Source organism: Corythoichthys intestinalis, chromosome 16, assembly GCF_030265065.1.
Source record: "Corythoichthys intestinalis isolate RoL2023-P3 chromosome 16, ASM3026506v1, whole genome shotgun sequence".
NCBI classification, from domain to species: domain Eukaryota; kingdom Metazoa; phylum Chordata; class Actinopteri; order Syngnathiformes; family Syngnathidae; genus Corythoichthys; species Corythoichthys intestinalis.
The window spans coordinates 48,499,694-48,519,324 of record NC_080410.1 but is presented as its reverse complement, the minus strand read 5'-3'; the positions used below and the strand labels follow the sequence as shown (position 1 = coordinate 48,519,324).

Sequence of the window (19,631 nt, the reverse complement as noted above, 5' to 3'; positions counted from 1 at the left end):
TGTAAATAACAATCAAAATTCATGTTCTGTGCTAAATATTTCTTCAGTTACTGTTCCAGTTGTTTTATTAATTGGAAGTTATGGTATTTGGTAACACTTTATTTGACAGCTGCGTCATAAGACTATCATCATTAAGACATGACACTGTCATGAGCATTAATGGATGTTTATAACAGATGTTTTTTAGTGTTATCCGGCAAATTATGTCACTTTTGAGTGGATGTAAAAGATCAGAGGTGGATAGAAACGGAGTTAGTGACATAATTTGCCGGATGACTCTTAGTGACATCTGTCATAAGCATTCAGTAATGGCCATGTTAGTGTCATGTCATAATTATGACGGTCTTATGACGCTGCTGTCAAATAGAGTGTTATCTATTAACCCAAATAAATCAACAAATAAGCCGCACTGGACTATAAGCCGCAGGATTCAAAATGTAGGGGAAAAAGGAGCGGCTTATAGTCCGAAAATTACGGGTGTAATGTATTTCGGAGGGTCTTAGCTTTCATATGGGCCATTTCTGAAACCAATTTTGAATCATTAAAAGTCAGGTTAATTCAATTGTCACTTGTTTCTACAAAATGGATAAACGACAAGACTTTTGTCAGGGACTGTAGACACAAGTATGACAGAAGAGGCGGGGGTCATTAGGTTAACGCCTTCAATATGGCAGCGGCAACGGGGAGAGATAAACATGATGGGTTAACCCGCAGGTCAGAAGGTCCGGCAACCCAAGAGCATTAGTCCAGGGCGAGCCCCGTCGGAGCTCCTCGTAACCCACACGTTGGCCTAGGAGCACCAGCTGTGAAGAGGAGGAAGACTGGGCTCACTCAGCTGACAGGATGTGCATCATTCCTCGGATACTTTTCTACTTCCCCGACCTCCTCTCGTAAACGTCGGCGCGTAACGACGACAAGCTCTGGATGAGAGACCCCAAAGACATTGCGGTATCGCATTTAATGATCCAATTTCTCCGCCGCAAAATGGCCGTAAAGCGGGACGCTCGCCAAATTCTCTGCAACCAAGTCATGAGACCGCCTAGCGGGAAGCCGCAGCTTTCCACCAGAGAGTTTTCTATCTCAGTCTACAGCTTAGCGTGACGTTTGAATTCTTCAGGGAGCTACCGTGACACTTCTCAAACGTGGACCACCGTGTCGGTTGCACCTCTCTTGTTCCCGTGTCCTTTAAATGAAGCCAAATGTGGGAAGATTTGATAGAAAATAGCAGGAATGGGAAAATGGAACTCCTCTTCCCAGAGACGCTCGACCGCATTCAATTTTTCTAATTGTTTTGTGAGACTGGTGAAACCGAAGCTTTTTTATGATAGTGACAAACATCTTGAAAATGGTCAGCGGGACTTCTAATGAACACGTTTGCATTGTGCCGCCGTGGGATCGGTGTCACGTTTCGGTCACCTGCGAAAACCGGTCGATGGGATTTTTCGCTGATCGGCACTCTCAGGAGGATTCCATCACATTTGTGATCGGGCACAATCTGCGTGCACGCGAAGGAGCTCTTGAGTGGGTTCTCATGGTGAGAACAATGAACAGTCAGGTCCTTGAATGCAGCATTAAAGACCGGACTCGGGAAAAACAGCACTTTGTTTACTCACGTACTGCCATTCGCAACAATAGACGTCAAATCTGTTTTACTTAGGAGAGGCTGGTATTATGCCTCCCAGTCCAAATGGATTGGACATCATCACTGGCAGCCAATGATTTATGAAAATACATTAAAGGGGTTTAGGGTTTCAGAATTTTTGACATTACGCTTAATCTTCAAGTTAGCGGGTGTTTAATCAGTTTAGCAACAGTATGCAAAACACAATCGCCACATTAGAACCCGATTCTGTGTATCAAATGCAACTTCTTAGCTTAGCACAACAACATTTAGTTATGACTAATCGTCTGTCATCTTGCCATTGTTGATTTTGAATAGCGTCCACGCTGTAGTTACGCTTCCAAGGATGCCCTGCGTGTACAGTCACAGCCAAGACCATCACAGCTCGATGCTGTGACTCTGCATATTAAGTAAGCTTGAGAACGATAAACCGATACGACCGGATATCCGGTTTTACAGGTGAGAGATACAGCTGTATCGATAGTAAAGTTACCATTCGACAGTAATTAGCCATTAAATATTCAATGAACCGATAGTAGAGATAGAATTCGGTTATCGGGTGCACAAGAATCGGCTTATAATGCCTAGTTTAATCCATTGCTTAATATGATAATAATTTAGCTTTTACCTCACATGCTGCGCTTGTGTCATTCACCACACAGCGCACTTAGATTGTGACCGCCGTCGTGGTTGCCTCAACTTCCCATTAATTTCGGCAGAACCGCTAGTAGTCGGCGTCATTACCCGATCGTCACAGGCGTGTCATAACGCGACAGCTAACAAAACCACTGTAACGCACGCTCCGTAGCGTTTTCTTCACAGCCCAATACGAAACTAGAAGTGGCAACGAAGCAACATGCTAAAACAATGGACAGTTTGCGCACCACGCCAGCGACGTGCAGCGATTGATTTTCAGCGCACCCAGGAAAACAAAAGTCGGACTTTGAAGTGACGAAGGCAGCCAGATCTGTTCGCATGGGACAGAGCTAGTGTGAAGCGGTACAGAGATCGTGAGTTTTTAAACCTAAAAATTAACCCACTACAATGGTGGACAGGGCGGCATACTGTTTCCACGAAACGGTCTACTTAAACATGAACATGTGAATCAGTTGATCTTCCTCAAGAAAAATCTGCCCTTCAAAAAAGATTGTAGACAGTGATGAGGAATAAAAAAAAATGTGGAAGCACAGGCATAAGTGAATGACTTTGCTGTGTCTAAGGTTAAAGTAATGATTATAGACCCGTCTGTCTAAAATGCCATGTTTTTATTCCGCCAGTTATACTAGTGGTAAAGCATAATTTATTATTTATTTATGATAACACTAGCAGGTTTAATTATTTTTTATATAATTTTTTATATAAAAAAAATATACAGTGCCTTGCAAAAGTATTCGGCCCCCTTGAATCTTGCAACCTTTCGCCACATTTCAGGCTTCAAACATAAAGATATGAAATGTAATTTTTTTGTCAAGAATCAACAACAAGTGGGACACAATCGTGAAGTGGAACAACATTTATTGGATAATTTAAACTTTTTTAACAAATAAAAAACTGAAAAGTGGGGCGTGCAGTATTATTCGGCCCCTTTACTTTCAGTATAGCAAACTCACTCCAGAAGTTCAGTGAGGATCTCTGAATGATCCAATGTTGTCATAAATGACCGATGATGACAAATAGAATCCAAATGTGTGTAATCAAGTCTCCGTATAAATGTACCTGCTCTGTGATAGTCTCAGGGTTCTGTTTAAAGTGCAGAGAGCATTATGAAAACCAAGGAACACACCAGGCAGGTCCGAGATACTGTTGTGGAGAAGTTTAAAGCCGGATTTGGATACAAAAAGATTTCCCAAGCTTTAAACATCTCAAGGAGCACAGTGCAAGCCATCATATTGAAATGGAAGGAGCATCAGACCACTGCAAATCTACCAAGACCCGGCCGTCCTTCCAAACGTTGTTCTCAAACAAGGAGAAAACTGATCAGAGATGCAGCCAAGAGGCCCATGATCACTCTGGATGAACTGCAAAGATCTACAGCTGAGGTGAGGGAGTCTGTCCATAGGACAACAATCAGTCGTACACTGCGCAAATCTGGCCTTTATGGAAGAGTGGCAAGAAGAAAGCCATTTCTCAAAGATATCCATAAAAAGTCTCGTTTAAAGTTTGCCACAAGCCACCTGGGAGACACACCAAACATGTGGAAGAAGGTGCTCTGGTCAGATGAAACCAAAATTGAACTTTTTGGCCACAATGCAAAACAATATGTTTGGCGTAAAAGCAACACAGCTCATCACCCTGAACACACCATCCCCACTGTCAAATATGGTGGCGGCAGCATCATGGTTTGGGCCTGCTTTTCTTCAGCAGGGACAGGGAAGATGGTTAAAATTGACAGGAAGATGGATGCAGCCAAATACAGGAACATTCTGGAAGAAAACCTGTTGGTATCTGCACAAGACCTGAGACTGGGACGGAGATTTATCTTCCAACAGGACAATGATCCAAAACATAAAGCCAAATCTACAATGGAATGGTTCAAAAATAAACGTATCCAGGTGTTAGAATGGCCAAGTCAAAGTCCAGACCTGAATCCAATGGAGAATCTGTGGAAAGAGCTGAAGACTGCTGTTCACAAACACTCTCCATCCAACGTCACTGAGCTCGACCTGTTTTGCAAGGAAGATTGGGCAAGAATGTCAGTCTCTCGATGTGCAAAACTGATAGAAACATACCCCAAGCGACTTGCAGCTGTAATTGGAGCAAAAGGTGGCGCTACAAAGTATTAACGCAAGGGGGCCGAATAATATTGCACGCCCCACTTTTCAGTTTTTTATTTGTTAAAAATGTGTAAATTATCCAATAAATTTTGTTCCACTTCACGATTGTGTCCCACTTGTTGTTGATTCTTGACAAAAAATTAAAATTTTATGTCTTTATGTTCGCAGCCTGAAATGTGGCGAAAGGTTGCAAGGTTCAAGGGGGCCGAATACTTTTGCAAGGCACTGTATATATGTGTATATATATATATATTTATTTATTAGGGCTGTCAAACGAATAAAATTTTTAATCGAGTTAATTACAGCTTAAAAATTAATTAATTAATTAAGTAATTAATCGCAATTCAAACCATCTCTAAAATATGCCATATTTTTCTGTAAATTATTGTTGGAATGGAAAGATAAGACACACAACGGATATATACATACAACATACTGTACATCAGTACTGTATTTGTTTATTGTAACAATAAATCCACAAATGGCATCATTAACATTCTTTCTGTTAAAGTGATCCACGGATTGAAAGACTTGTAGTTCTTAAACGATAAATGTTATAGTTACAAGTTATAGTAATTTTTTATAGTAATTTTATATTAAAACCCCTTCATGTTTTCGTTTTAATAAAATTTGTAACATTTTCAATCAAAAGTAGAGTTAATATATAACATAATATAATATAATATAATATAATATAATATAATATAATATAATAAGAATAAAAATAACAATAATAAAAATAGAGTGACCAAAGTCTAAGTTTTACGTGTATTTTGCATAGCTATTTTGATATGGAATGCCAGTTCATTTTGCATTGTTGTTTAACTGTGTGTCAGAATAGGGCCTCATTACTATAGACTGAAGTGCTTTTCTTTTTGTGAACATTATTGTTTTTTTGGAGAGATAGGAATATTATTTTTGTTGTGCTTTCACTAAACGATACTTACAGTATGTTTGTTGTGAAGGAGTTGCCAATAAATGGCGCGGTCCAAAGAACGCCTGTGTCCACTCGCCTTTACTGTATAACATATATCTGTACATATCTTACCCAAAATCCAACAAGAGACACATAATTGCCACTAAAAGAAAGAAACATACCGAAATATGTGTGGAGCACAATGCAATTTGCATTGCATTGTGAATACAGCATAAACGTCTCACAACTACTAATTCTCCCACGTTTAGAAGAAATAACATGAGTATGGAACGGCGCTGCCCCCAAGCGGCTGGTGGCATTCTCTTCACTCTTAATGTCCATAAACGGCCTCATTGTAATCTGTTTGAGGCAATATGCGAGATGGTCATCCAGTGCATGCGTTAATTGCGTCAAATATTTTAACGTGATTAAAAAAAAAAAAAAATGTTTAACGCCCGTTAACGCGATAATTTTGACAGCCCTAATATATATATATTTCTGTCTCCATCCCTGTACCCGTGTATAATGCGCACCATGATTTTAAAAGTTGATTTTGGGGGAAGAAAGTGCGCGTTATATTCGGGAAATTACGGTAAACATAAATAACTATGTAGATTAAAACAAACAAAAAAATTGGGGTGGGGGGATGCCGCGAGCAACCCACACTAGTGTTGCAATCGACTGGTCGATTGTGATTGACGTCATGAGCACCCCTGATTTAGCATATCAATTATTTAAGTTCATATTCATGACAAATGTAGCCCTGACCCCCGTTTACTCAATCTGTTTGGTCTTATTAATGTCCCATCCCACGCAAAGAGTGTACATGCAGGTTATGCTGTTATATTGTCCCTACCAATGTTGAGACCAAACCTACGCGCTTGTACCAAAGCCAACTTTGTGAACATGCTCACCACAAATAAATCCAGTTAACAGCGCTATTCTCCGTCCAAAAACCTAGACTAGATTTTCCCCTTCCTTCCGAATCAAATTCCCTGAAATGATTTGTGTTTGTTTCAGGAAGCGGGAATAGCAAACTCAAGTCTGTTGTTTCAGCAAATGGATTTGCTGAGTCCCTTCCAGATGCGGCTACAAAGTAATTTTTTTTTAGTGTCAGTTTGATCCGTGACCTCGAAATCAGCTTCAGCGTTCTCAGACCTTTTAAAGGTGACGTCATTTCATCGAAGTAAAACCTCATAAGTAAAAAATATACCCGGAAAAAAAGGTCTTTAAAGGTCGATGAAACTTTGGGTTTATAATCGCATTTGCGAATTTTATAAATGCTAATTAACTTTGATCTGGGATGGATTATTTCTGTTATTTCTCAGTTGATGAAATGATTACAAACAAAGAATTGAGGGTTGATTCTATGAAAGCTTTCGGATAGCGCGTGGATCCTCGTCAAGATATCTTGGACTTTCTGATAAGATTGCAAAATTTCAAGTCTGAAAAAGCTACCTTAGAAAATCGAAAACGAGATGAGGGTGTTTAAAAATCCCCAATATTGCTGTTCGATCACTCTTAATTCATTGGGGGATGCTGGTCTTGAAATGAGGGGAAGCTCCAAGTGTGTTCGCTTGTGAGTGCTGTATGACAGTGGAGGGACTGCTTGGTAGGGAAAGAAACTAGAGTGCTAGAGGTCTCTCAACATAAGTAGCTTCAATTAAAAAAAAAAACATCAGATATACAGTGGTATAAAAAATATCTGAATCTTTTGAAATTTCTCACATTTCTCCATAAAATCCCCATCAAATGTGATCTAATCTTTGTCAAAATCACACAGATGAAAAAACGGTCCGCTTTAACCAAAACCACCCAAACATTTATAGGTTTTCATATTTTAATGAGGATAGTACGGAAGCAATGACAGAAGGGGGTAAAATAAGTAAGTGAACCATCACAATATTTTGTGGCCCCCCTTTGGCAGCAATAACTTCACCCAGACGCTTCCCATACCTGCCGATCAGTCTGGCAGGACTAATCTTGGCCCATTCTTCAGGTTCTTCTTCGGGTTTTCCTGCAAAAAATCTTGATAGACTTTTGAATTCATTCTTCCATTAATGATTACTAGTTGTCCAGGCCCTGAGATAGCAAAACAGCCCCAAATCATTATGCTCCCTTCACCATGCTTCACGGTGGAGATGAGGTGTTGATGTTGGTGAGCGGTTCCATTTTTCCTTCACACATGACGTCCACCAAAGACGACGCCAAGGGTTCATTGCAGAATACTCAGAGTTAAAAAAAGAACCCGAGAGTGTCTGCTAAAGACTTACAGAAATCACTGGCACAGCCCAATATCTCTGTGCTTTAACTAAAACCACCCAAACATTTATAGGTTTTCATATTTTAATGAGCATAGTATGCAAACAATGACAGAAGGGGGGAAAATAAGTGAACCATCACATTTAATATTTATATTTATATATATATATATATAATGTATATCCTCCCTTTGGCAGCAATAACTTTAATCAGACACTTCCTGTAGCTGCAGATCAGTCTGGCACATCGATCAGGACTAATCTTGTTCCATTCTTCTCTACAAAACTCCTGTCGTTCAGTCAGATTCCAGGGATGTCTGGCATGAATCGCTGTCTTTCGGTCATGCCACAGCATCTCAATGGGGTTCAAGTCTGGACTGTGACTTGGCCACTCCAGAACGTGTATTTTGTTCTTCTCAAACCATTCCGAAGTTGATTTACTTCTGTATTTTGCATCATTGTCTTGTTGCAGCACCTATCCTCATTTTAGCTTTAACTGTCTGACAGATGGCCTCAGGTTTTCCTGCAAAACATCCTGATAAACATTTGAATTAATTCTTCCACGATTGCAAGTTGTTCAGGCCCTGAGGAAGCAAAACAGCCCCAAATCATGATGCCTCCACACATGAAGTTGTGTGTTATTCCCAAACAATTCAACTTTTGTTTCATCAGTCCACAAAATTATTTGCCAAAACTTCCGTGGAGTGTCCAAGTGCCTTTTTGCGAACATAAAATGGTAAAACAATTTTTTTTTTTTTTTTTTTTTAGACAGCGGTGGCTTCGTCCGTGTAGTCCTCCCAAGAACACCATTCTTGGCCATAGTTTTATATATATAGTTGATGTGTGCACAGAGATACTGGACTGTGTCAGGGATTTCTGTAAATCTTAGCAGACACGCTAGGGTTCTTTTTTACCTCTCTGAGTATTCTGCGCTGAACACTTGGCGTCATCTTTGGTGGATGTCCACTTCTTGGAAGAGACGCAACAGTGCCAAACTCTCCATTTGTAGACAACTTCTCTGACTGTCTATTGATGAACACCCAGACTTTTAGAGATAGTTTTGTATCCTTTCTCAGCTTTTTACAAATCAACAATCCTTGATCGCAGGTCTTTGACCGAGCCATGATGCTCATCAGACAGTGCTTCGCATCAAGACAATTCTTACCAAGTGTGTGCTTTATAGTGGGCAGGGCAGCTTTAAACCACTCATCAGTGATTGGGCACACACCTGACTCAAATTGTTTGGTAAAAATTGGTTTCAGTTGCTCTTTGAGTCTCCTTTAGCAGAGGGTTCATTTACTTATTTTTTCCCACTCTTGTCATTGTTTGCATGCTATCCTCATTAAAATATGAAAACGTATGAATACTTGGGTGGTTTTAGTTAATGCGGACACTTTTTTTTCATCTGTGTGATTTTGACAGATTAGATCACATTTGATTGGGATTTAATGCAGAAATGTGAGAAATTCCAACAGGTTCAGATACTTTTTCATACCACTGTCTATCTGATGTTTTCTTTTTTAATTGAAGCTACTTATGTTTAGAGACCTCTAGCGCTCTAGTTTCTTTCCCTACCGAGCAGCCACTCCACCATCACAAAGCACTCACAGGTGAACACACTCGGAGCTTCCCTCATTTCCAGACCAGCATCCGCACAGTCTTGTTTAACTAGGAGAATTCCTTACAAAAGATTTAATTTAATTTATCATTATGCACAGGCATTGTCACAAATGTGATCACACAAAACGCAACCAGTCCCTTTTCCCAAGCAGTGCTCAGTCCAGGTCTGACTGACGCATTTCCTCCCTTTCCTCCATCTTCTGAGTCCTCACAATTAAAACATAAAATTTCAGGTTTGTTTCAGTCTCGGGCCTGCAAATCAAGTTAATTGTTCGGGCTCGGGCCAGGTCGGGCTTTAATACTTGCGAACATCGGTCGGGTCGGGCTGAATTCTTTAGGCCCAATCTTACCTCTAGATTCCGGGCAAGTTGAGCCCCGCCCACTTTTTGCATTGGATTTTGGATTCTAAAACATATATGGAATGAACGAATGATACACTGATACGTCTCCCTCCGAAATTCCATAACACGTTTGGTTTGTGAAGACTAAACTGTCAGGTTGTTGGGTTTTTCCCACTCCAAATAACCAACTTGCAAGCGTCGAATGTAGCACGGCGGCGCCGTCTTGTTTGTCCGTTCACCGTGATCGATGGCAGCCACGGCCTCTCGTTGTTCGGCACCCTGCTGCCAGCTTTAAGCGTCGGGAGACGAAATTCAAGCGCGGCGTGTAAAAAAAGAAGGGTCGGGAGGTCTCCGCTTTCCCTGACCGCGCAACCGTCCCAAACAAATGGAGAAAAACACCCGCAAATCCCATGTTGAATTAGATTCAGGGAGCCACGAACATGAAATGTTTAATTCCTTTGGAATTTGCACAGTTATACTGTAAAAATATCTCTTTAAAACTAGTTAAATTCCTTTGTTTTCATCTACTAGAAATAAGTGAAATTATCTACAAGTGCTTCAAGTACATTTTACTCCCTTAGATTTCTTGAAATAAGCTCATTTTCAGTTAGCTGTTTTTCTTAACAGACTTATTTTAAGCTATAAATTAAGATATTTAACTCATTCACTCCCAGCCATTTTCACCGGAGCAAGGCCCTTCGCTCCCGGCAGTTTTACTGGATTTTGACTGATTTTGCAAGGCCCACAGAAAATTCTGTTCTATTGCTATATAAACATGGAACCCACCAAAAGAAAGATGACTCTCGTCTTTCAGCAGATAAAAAAAGTTATTTAATATCTTTTTCCATTCTTTAGAAATCAGCATTAGAAAATAGCTTAGTTCGGGCAATTTTCCAATTTCTGATGAAAAAACAGAGAAATTGAGCTTTTTGTGAAAGCGTACGTTTCAAACATAACTGACTTTAACACAGCTATTTTTTGCTTTAGTTACATCCCAAACATCTGAAATTGTTTTTTTCTTTTAAGAAATAACACAACACAAATAGAGCTTTTGATAGTAAAGTAACAATTTATTTACACATAACTAACTGAGATGACGCGGTTGTTGCCGCGACAGCCGGGTTAACTTCATTGCCGCCTGTCTCATAAAGATGGATTTTTTTTTGTCTCTGTGGGGTCTGCTTGGGGACTCAACAACATCGTTCACTGCACTGGTGGTCCCGGTCGTTCTGCTGGGTCGTCCAGTACCTGACATCCCGGGCATCCTCTTGGATGTTCTGCTCGGTCGTCCGCCGCCTTGCATCCTGGACGTGCATTCTGTCTTCCACCGTGCGGCCCGGCCGTTCGTTGCTGTTGAATCGGGTTGCGAGTCTTACCAAATGCGCTACTGCCATCCAGAGGCCAGTTTTATTGCTTTATAATGGATTTTCAGCTTTGTGCTTTGGAGCTAAGTTGAATCAGAGCTGTCTCTTGTCAAAAAAAAACAAACGTAAAAGACATATAAACACGTCTTTGGGACACTGAAACAATTAAAAATAGAACATACTTATGTTTTTCGGAGCAAATGAATTAATCTTTTAAAAAAATGTATTTGTCAGAAATGTTAATTCATGAATAGGTATTGTTCAAAACATTATTTGAAATGTATTTTTTCTTGATTTAGGTGAAAAATACCAACTATTAGATGCATTGGCTTTACAGGAATAAATAATAATTTAACCATAATTTTAACCTCCGCTTTGAACCGGCGGAGGCGGAAGATGACCGAATGGAGAACAACCTAGAGGATGCCCGGGATGCCAAGCGCTGGACGACCGAGCAGAACGCCTGGAACCACCAGAGCAGCAGACGATGCCGTTGAGTCCGTGCGGCTCGCCGAGCAGACTCCGCAGAGACAAAAAAAAAAATCCATCTTTGAGACAGGCGGCGATGAGGGAAAAGTTTACCCGAGTGTCGCGGCCACAACAGCGTCATCTCTCACTTATGTGTAAATAAATTACTACTTGGCTATCAAAAGCTCTATTTGTCTTGTTTGTTATTTTGTAAAAGGAAAACATTATTCAGATGTTTGGGATGTAACTACAGCAAAAAATAACTGTGTTAAAATTATGTTTGAAATGTATGCTTTCACAAAAAGCTCAATTTTTCTGTTTTTTTTCATCAGAAATTGGAAAATTGCTCAAACTGAGCTATTTTCTCATGCTGATTTCTAAAGAATGGAAAAAGATATTCACTTTTTTCCTGCTGAAAGAAGAGAGTCTAATCTTTCTTTTGGTAGGTTCCATGTTTATATAGCAATAGAACAAAATTTTCTGTGGGCCTTGCAAAATTGGTCAAAATCCAGTAAAACAGCCGGGAGCGATGGGGGTTGCATCGGTGAAAATGGCTGGGAGTGAATGAGTTAAAGTCTGAAAATTAAGGTAGTCTTTAACACTCAAAAGAAGATGGAGAAAATGATCTGACCAGATTTAAGAAAAATATCCTGATTAAGATGTTATAAATTTGCACGTCTAGTTACATGAATTAAGAGCATCTTGTTAAGAAAGGAAAAATATCTAAATGGAGGACCATCTGTCATAATAAGAATATCTTTTAGAGTGAAATGTCAAGTTTTTGACATGTAAACTTTTGTTTTCATTGATGTTTCATTTTGGTCGGACCACTCAAGAAAAATATTCTCTGGACCGTGGTTAGACATAATGCAAAGTTACTTTGTGGCCAATTTTTTCGCTCCCCGTGTAATGTCTAGGGCTCCGTATTTCGGTGTTATTTTTAGCACGTGTTTTGTGCAGCCGACAGCTTAACACCCAGCGCCTAAATTCATCAGATGCGTAATGAGACGTCTATGAAGGTAAACTCCCCAGACGTTGGAAAAGAAGCGCCCGCTGGCTTGACCTCACTTTCACCCTCCAGACGAAAAAAGGATAACCAAGTTAAGTGAGACGGGGAAGAAAAAAACGTAAAAAGTTTTACAACCCATCGTTTAAATGTAATCCTTCCTCGTCGCCAGCCGGTAAAGGTCAGGCTTCGAAAAAGCTGCATCAGGTTGGAATATTTGATATTTTTCGAGTCGTAATGTCTTGGAAAGATCTGTTTTTTCGGCAGCCGTTCAAAGCTTCCCGAGTGACGTCGGCGGCGTTTGAGGTTGCGTCTCAGCAGGAATTCTAAATCCAGGAGTGAAATTGCCTGTCTGGGTTATGATGTACAGCAGAGCAGAGCAGGGGGCTTTTAACCACCCACCGTGGGCCTTTGTGCTCCAGCTATACCGGCACATTCGGTAAACCGTGTGCTTTAGGCCAAGGGTCCCCAACCTTTTTTGCACCGCGGACCGGTGTTATTTGGGTCTTTTTTTTTTTTTCACGGACCGGTGTTCTGACAAATTTTGCAACCCATCAACAATTGCAACGATGCGGTTCTACGCATGCGCGTAACGTTAAACATAGCTGCAAAATGCGCAAATGCAGCGATTCCAAAGTAAACCCTACAAACTTTCTTGAAAGAAAGGTATTTTAACTTATCTTTGATCACAGAAGGACTTGTAGAAAAGTTCTCCACAGATACATCCTGCCATGTTAGCTGCACACAACAACTGCACACCGCTCTCACCATTAACGACTTCGCCTTGTTGTTAAGCATTAATTAAGAAGCCCGCTTCACAAAGATACAATGTTGGAAATTGTAGCAAGGTTTTCAATACTCTCGTAGCAATGTCAGGATATTCCAGAAGGACTTTAATCCAGAACCTCACATGGGGGGGGGCACCCCACTATTCGAGAAGTACTTGGTTAGGGTCAGGGTTTTGATGGGTTTCCATACAAAAAGTTACAAAAACACATTGAACACATCAGTGTTACTTTTGGCGGCTCTTTTAATTTTCATCTTACTCTTTTGGACAAAAATACTTTTTATATTTTAGTCATTTAAAAATGTGTCTTCGTCTAGTTTTATCTGACAAAAACTCAGACAAATTCCGTCTTGTATTAGGAGAAGGTTACTAAAAATGTTTTCGTCTGTAAAATTCAAAAGTTTTTGTCCTAATATAAAGGTTTCCAACAATTTCAAATGAACATTGACAGAAGAATCTATTGTACTGTAGAATCTACACACACAGGTCAACGCCAAATCTGTGATGATAATACGCAGCAGGAAAAGTCATTTCAAGTCATTTAACCCACCTTGTACGCCTCAAACCATATGTTAAAAAAAAAAAAAAAAACTGAGAATTCAAGACAACACTCACCACACTAAATGCTAATTGCTTACGCGAATGCTATGCTAACACTAGGATTACATGTAACGTCTGATGATCACTCAGCACAGACCTTAAAAGGCAAAAGCAACATTGCATATTCTATCTTGAGGATGCTCGGTAATTCAGAAGCTAATGCTAACGCTAATGCTACGCTAACACTAGGATTACATGTAGCCTCTGATGATCACTCAGCACAGACCTTAAAAGGCTAAAGCAACATTGCATATTCTCTCTTAAGGATGCTAACCATTCAGAAGCTAATACTAACGCTAATGCTGCGCTATCAATAGGATTACATGTAACGTCTGATGATCACTCAGCACAGACCTTAAAAGGCTAAAGCAACATTGCATATTCTCGCTTGAGGATACTCGCCATTCAGAAGCTAATGCTAACACGAGGATTACATGTAACGGCTGATGATCACTCAGCACAGACCTTAAAAGGCTAAAGCAACATTGCATATTCTCTCTTGAGGATGCTTGCCATTCAGAAGGTAATGCTAACGCTAATGCTATGCTAACACTAAGATTGTATGCAACGTCTGATGATCACTCAGCACAGACCTTAAAAGGCTAAAGCAACATTCCATATTCTCTCTTGAGCATGCTCGCCATTCAGATTCTACTGCTAACGCTAATGCTATGCTAACACTAAGATTACATGTAACGTCTGATGATCACTCAGCACAGACCTTAAAAGGCTAAAGCAAACATTGCATATTCTATCTTGTCAAGATAAAAGAAATCATACCGTGTGTTTAAAAAAAAAAGCAAGCCTGGAGCGCAGCTTGAAGCACATTCTAACATCGGTGAGCACTGCTAAAATTCAGGCTGATGTACTCCAGGTACTATATGAAAATGTCACGCATGAATATCTGACAGAATCTTTGTCGCATTTTCGTCTCGTTGACGTCGCTTCGGACAAAAACTGGATTCGTCTGGTTATGCCACCCAAGACACGTTTTTAGCTCATCACAATAACGAAAAATTCTTCGTCGAGGAAACCTTTTCGTTATCTTCGTCGTTGATAAAAACATTTGAACTCATCATTTGCAACATGATATGCTAACAAATGACAACTAAAACAAAATGTTTTAGTGGGGGTTGGGCATTTAATCCAAATAGAGACTAAGGGCTCAACGAAAATGGACAAAGTGAAAACAATGTGGCATGAACAATCTTTTCCAAAGCTTGAGACCTTCTCAGAGAAGTAAGGGCTGGTTGACACGAACCACTATATTTAATTCCACTTGTTCCTGAGTAACGCACCTAAGCCCCAGTTCAAGTGCCCCACAAAAGTGAATTATTTAGCTTTCAAAGGATGATGACGGTACTATACTCCAAACTCTGTTTTATCAGTAATGGAAATGTGAATCTAAATCCAAATGTTTGTCCCAAGGTCAAGCTGATATCCACTTCAATGATTGCTCCCCACCTTTTGCATTTTATCCTGATGTATCTTTTGGTCTATGACCCCCTCCCATCCCATAGTGCCCTTCCCAAACTCTCCCACACCCCCTTGCCCCATCCCAACGCCTTGACACTGCCTCTCTGCATTGATGCCCATAATTAGCGCTGAATGGATCTGCACATTTCCCATGGATGTCAGCCGAGCCTTTGGCTTGCTCTGTCTTCACAGCCAGCCCATAGCACCCCCCCACCACTTCTCAATGGGGATTAAGAGTGGGATGGAGAGGGTGAGAGAGGGCGCTTGCCCAGATGGAAGGATGCTTTGCTGCCATGCAACTCCTACAACCAGACAAGTGGATTACCTCAATCCAAAACTTCTCATCTGAAGTTTAAACTCCCAAATTAAAGGTTACAGGATTGGACCACAGTCCACATTTGGTTGCAGCGGTCCTTAGTCTCTTTTAAACAAGTAAAATGTGGCTTCTTACTTACAACCACTTGGTGAGAAGTAAGTCCAACATCTGAAAACATCATTTTGTGTCTAAACACCGACAGTATCATGCTCCTCTTCGTTGCAAAGGCCCTGAGTCTCCTGATGAGTAAAATATATCTCCTAACGATGAACTACATTCTGAAGAGTAACTCTGAGAGATCATAGTTATTCCATCTACATGCCAAGAAAAAAATACGAGCGGCTCTTGTTTGAGTTGTTTCTCACTAGAGGCCCTTAGTCTCTCCTTTAGTAAAATTTGTTTTCTTTCCCAGCAACTAGACATAATAATAAAAAAAAAAAACATCAAACACTTGCTATCCTTCATTTTTTTTTTTTTTTTTCATATTAAATGGTTATTTTTCTGTAAAAGTCCAGCCCACAGTCTCCTCTTGCAGTGCCCTTAGTCTCCTTTAAACAAGAAATTGTGGCTTCTTACTTAAAACCATATGTCTAGAAGTAAATCCAATATCACGAATCATCAATTTCTCACATTCACAGTATCATACGCTACAGCCTACTCTTAATTGAAAAGGCCCTTCGTCTCCTTATGAATAAAATTTGTCTCCTAACTATGAACTACATTCTGAGAAGTAGCTTTGAGAGATCATAGTTATTCCATCTACATGCCAAGAAATAAATACGACCGGTCCTTGTTTCTATTGAATCTCTTTAGAAGGCCTTAGTCTCCCCTTTAATAAAATTATTTTACTTTTCCAGCAACTAGACACAACAAAATGAAAACATGACTCTTGCTAACCTCCACGGTTTTTGTTTAGTATTGTATACTTTTTTCTGTATAAAGGAAGCCCACAGTCTCCTCTTGCAGCACCCTTAGTCTTCTTTAAACAAATAAAATATGGCTTCTTATTTGAAACCACATGCCTATAAGTCCAACATCACAAAACATCAATTTGTGCCGAAACATTGACAGTATAATGCGTTCTGTCCCCTCTTAATTGCAAAGGCCCTTTGTCTCCTTATGAGTAAAATGTCTACTAACTATCAATTACATCCAGAGAAGTAACTACAGAGATCTTAGTTATTCCATCGACATGCCAAGAAATAAATATGACCGGCCCTTGTTTTTATTGAATTTCTCTTCCCTTAGTCTCCCCATTAATAAAATTAGTTTTCTTTCCCAGCAACTTGACACAACACAATAAAAAACATGACTCTTGCTATCCTCCACTGTTTTTGTTTAGCATTGTATACTTCTTTCTGTATAAAGGAAGCCCACAGTCTCCTCTTGCAGCACCCTTAGTCTCCCTTAAACAAATAAAATGTGGCTTCTTACTTCAACCCACATGCCTAGAAGAACGTCCAACATCACGAAACATCAATTTGTGCCGAAACTTTCACAGTAGGATGCGCTACGGTCTACTCTTAATTGAAAAGGCCCTTCGTCTCCGTTTGAGTAAAATGTCTCCGAACTATAAACTACATTCTGAGAAGTAACTTTGAGAGATCCTAGTTATTCCATCTACATGCCAAGAAATAAATCCCATCAGCAGTTGTTTACATTGAATCTCTCTCTCAAGGCCCTTAGTCTCCCTTTTATTAAAATGATTTTTCTTTACCAACAACTAGACATAAAAAAATAAAAACATGACACTCTAGGTATCCTCCACTGTTTTTGTTTGGTATTGTATGGCTTTTTTCGATAAAAGTGTAGCCCACAGTCTCCTCTTGCAGCGCCCTTCATCTCCTTTAAACAAAAAAAATATGGCTTTGAGGCTATGAAGTCCAACATCATGAAACATCAATTAGTGCCTAAACGTTCACAGTACTATACGCTACGGTCTCCTCTTAATTACAAAGGCCCTTCATCTCCTTATGAGTAGGGATGGGAATAGAGAAGCGGTTCCTATAGAGCAGGGGTTTTCAACCCAGTCCTCAAGGCACACTGTGGGTCCTGGTTTTTGTTCCAGCCGATCCAGCAGAGACAGTTGAACCAATGAGGCTTCTGCTAAAACAAGCCACACCTGACTGCAATCAACTGATTGCACTTGTAAAACACCAGATTGGGGAAAAAGTGTTGTCATCTTGTTTGGTAAGAATGAAATCCTGCACCCACAGTGTGCCTTAGTGGAATAGGTTGGGGACCCCTGCTAGAGAATCGGTTCCATGTGTTTCAATTCCATGGAATCGTTTGGAAGTTTATCTAATGATTCTCTTATAGATTCCAACCAGCACGATTTACATCATATAACTTAAGCATGTTACGCACATTTAGTAAGACTACATGATTTCTCAAAGAGGGACCACTTACCAAGTATAATCTGGAGATTCGTCACTGAGTGATTTTGCATTGATTTTCACAGGCAGGTCATTATTCATGAGACTACTTAAAGAAATGGCGATTTTTCCCCCCCAAAAAGTCTATTAATCGGTCTATCGTATTCCTTGTCGAATACTCTATAAGAAAAATATAACATATATATGTATATATATCTACATTTACATCAGGTTTGCATCTAGCGTTTAGCATTTAGGTTAGCGTCAAGATGATGTTGTACATCCATATGAGTGTAAAGTGCTTAGTTTTCGCCACTTTTATGGCCAAGATGACTGGACGTACACGCAGCGTGCTTCCAGGTTGTGCGCGCGCACTCGCGCCCCCCACCTTTGTGTTCATTGTACTGTGCGAGTCATGTATGTATGTGTGTTAATGACTGCTTTACAGTCAATTTGCATTGTTTATTGCATCAGCACTAATATGATGTAATTTTCTTCTTTCTTAATTATTCCAAATTAGAATCGATAAGAGAATCGATAAAGAATCGAATCATTAAGCAATATCGATAATGGAATCGGAATCGTAAAAATCGTATCAATTCCCATCCCTACTTATGAGTAAGTCTCCACTTAAGTAAAATTTGTTTTCCTTCCCAGCAACTACACACAACAAGATAAAAAACATGACTCTTGCTATCCTCCACTGTTGTTGTTTGGTATTGTATACCTTTTTCTCTAAAAGTGTAGTCACTAGAAGCCCTTATTCTCCTCTTGAATAAAATGTTTTCTTTCCTAGCAACTTGACACAACAAGGTATAAACACGAGACGTTTACTATCCTCGACTGTTATTGTATGTCTCCCTCTGTAGCAGTGGATGTGTGTGGAAGCGATCGCTATATTTATTTAGTTTTTTTAATCCCGCGCCATGAAAATGAGTGACTTCTGGCTTCGGTCTTGCATTGAGGAGGAGGGCGCTGTGACGAGTACGGGTGAAGGCGTCCTCTTCACTAAACAGCGGTACTGTTGTGTATGAGGACTAAGGATTCAGCTGATTTTGCGGATTAATACGTTTATTTTTCGCATCACGCCAGCCAAACGGCTGCAGAAAAATCTTGCTTTATGAGGGAGAGGCGTGTGCGCCTTTTTGGAGTTTCAAAAGGTTCCCAATCACCGTGGATATTGGCCAAAACAAGCCCTACTACTGTGGGACCATTGGACTTACAAGGAAGTGAGTAAACATCTTGTTTTGTATTATGTTAAATACGAATACAGCGATTACAAAGTAAACACTACAAACTTTCTTAAAATAAAAGACTACTTACGTTTGATCATTGATAGGCATATAAAAAGCTCTCCTCGTGCACTTTAGCTGCACGTTAGCTGCACAATTGTTGCCACCCTCCTCCGGGGAACGGACTGTAAATTGCTCTCCGCCGGGCGGTTTGCTGATCCACAAAGACAATCGACAACCCAGTCGTCATGTCAAATAATCCGGGCTAGTTATGTGTGATTTTCCGCTTCGAAGACTTTGAAACATCACTCGGTTGGGGTTAGCATGTCGGCTAGCTGTCACGCCTCTTGGTTTGTTTACATTCTCCGAAGCCGGGGAAGGGAAATGACATATGTCCGATTTAGGTGTCATAAAATATCGTTCGGGAGGTGCGACAGTAAAGGGGAAGTCGACAGTTTTGACCATTATGGAGTA

General features: G+C 40.1%; 1 long non-coding RNA gene across 1 annotated transcript in view; it reads left to right on the top strand.

Moving 5' to 3' along the window:
* LOC130904668 (uncharacterized) overlaps positions 1–19,631 on the top strand; it is a 161,281-nt gene that overhangs the window by 119,278 nt on the left and 22,372 nt on the right. The gene's annotated exons all lie outside the window — the stretch shown is intronic.